Genomic DNA, 2,151 nt, shown 5'->3' on the forward strand with positions numbered 1-2,151 from the left:
TGTGGTGTTGGCAAAGGGTACTGAATCTGTCTTGGAGGAAAGTGTAACCAGGATGCTCTTTATGGGCAAGGATGAGCATCTTGTTAGGAGAAGCCAGTCTTTGGAAAAAGACATAACACTGGGAAAAGTAAAGGGATAGCCATAATGGACTTGAGCATGGCAGAGATCACAAGGATGGTGCAGAATAGGGCAAGGGTTAGCTATGTTGTTTGCAAGTTCACTATGAATCACAGTGGATGGCATCTAACAGCAGCAACCACAATGTACCTACCCTGGCAATGGAGTGGTTAAAACCCACTAACCGCTGTGTGGCAGAAAGATGCAGCAGTCTGCTTCCACAAAGATTATAGCCTTAAAAAAACCGAAAGGGGCTCCCACGCAGCACGCACTTGCTCGTGCGCAGGCGCCGGGCGCTGGCACGTGTGGTGCGACGCCGTGCAATGTGCTAGGGGGCGGCCTACAGGCATGGCAGCGGGCGCGCTGTGGGGTCTACCCGTGGCCGGAGGAGGCGAGAGCAGCGAGAGCGAGGATGATGGCTGGGAGATTGGCTCTCTGGACCAGAGGTCTCGGAAATTACCAGGACCATTGCCTACTGAAGAAAAGAATGAAATATTTAAGAAAGCATTGGCTGCTGGAGATACTCTGTCGGTCCAGGAGCTTTTAGATTCTGGCATTAGCGTCGAGTCCAGCTTTCGGTACGGATGGACTCCTCTTATGTATGCTGCTAGTGTTTCTAACGCAGAGCTGGTGCGGATCCTCTTGGACAGAGGTGCAAATGCAAGTTTTGAAAAGGATAAACTGTTTTGATAACAGCGTGTTCTGGTCGTGGCTCCCAAGAACAGATCGTAAAGTGTTCAGAGCTTCTTTCAAGAAATGCTGATCCAAATGTTGCTTGTAGGAGACTCATGACCCCAGCTCATGTATGCAGCCCGTGATGGCCAACCTCAGGTCGTTGCACTTCTTGTCGCTCATGGAGCAGAAGTTAATACCCAGGATGAGAATGGTTACACGGCTTTAACATGGGCAGCTTGTCAGGGTCATAAAAATGTTGTTTTGAAGTTACTTGAACTTGGAGCTAATAAAATGCTGCAAACTAAAGATGGGAAAACAGCAAGTGAGATTGCAAAGAGAAATAAACACCCAGAGATCTTTACCTTGCTTTCTTTTACATTAAATCCATTGGATGGAAAGCTTCATCATCTGACTAAGGAAGAAAGTATTCGAAAGCTATTGACAACCAATTCTGAGAAAGAGAAAGAGAATATATTTAGTTCATATACAGCATTTGGAGAACTGGATGTATTTTTACATGGTCTTGGACTTGAACATATGAGAGATTTATTAAAGGAGAGGGATATATCTTTAAGACACCTTTTGACCATGAAAAAAGATGAATTTACAAAGAATGGAATTACCAGTAAAGATCAGCAGAAAATTCTAGCTGCTCTTAAAGAATTAGCAGTAGAAGAGATAAAATTTGGAGAGCTCCCTTAAGTGGCACAGTTGGAAATCAGTGGTGATGAGTTCCTCAGTTTCCTTCTGAAATTAAACAAACAAGGTGGACATTTAATAACAGCAGTTCAGAATATCATTACTGAGTTACCTGTAAATTCTCACAAGATAGTGCTTGAATGGGCTTCACCCCAGAATTTTACTTCTGCTTGTGAAGAACTGGTTAGTAATGTTGAAGATTTGAGTAATGAAGTCTGCAACCTAAAAGCCTTAATTCAAAAGTTACAGAGTGAACGGGAGAGTGATCCAACTCACGTGCCCTCCGTGGAAGAAGTCTCCCCGTGGGGCAGTAGGATTCTGAGGCGGACAGCCGTTGCAGTGTGTGGATTTGGGCTTCTCCTTTTCATATGCAAGTTAACTTTACAGAAAAAATAACCTTAATTTTTTTTTAAATATGCATATATGTTTTTACTACTCTTACTCAAAGTAGTAAACTAAAGAAAGCTTTTAACCATTTTTGGACCAATAAAACTTTACATTTTGCCTGTAATCCATAAGAAAAATTATGATAATGTACATAAGAATGTTTTTCTTTAGAAAGTAGTTTGTCCTTTTTCGTTAGAAATAGAATTTATTGTCTCATGTTCTCATTGATCAAGCAATAAATTATAAATAATTCTTTAGTTTGATCTAAGTTAC

At 41.9% G+C, this 2,151-nt stretch overlaps 1 pseudogene; it reads left to right on the forward strand.

The window, feature by feature from the left end:
- The first annotated feature begins 465 nt into the window (after positions 1–465).
- Positions 466–1,887, forward strand: LOC102866163 (annotated as a pseudogene).
- The last annotated feature ends 264 nt before the right edge of the window (positions 1,888–2,151 follow it).

This window comes from Elephantulus edwardii, unplaced genomic scaffold (assembly GCF_000299155.1).
Source record: "Elephantulus edwardii isolate Elephantulus edwardi_28Jun2011 unplaced genomic scaffold, EleEdw1.0 scaffold00246, whole genome shotgun sequence".
NCBI classification, from domain to species: domain Eukaryota; kingdom Metazoa; phylum Chordata; class Mammalia; order Macroscelidea; family Macroscelididae; genus Elephantulus; species Elephantulus edwardii.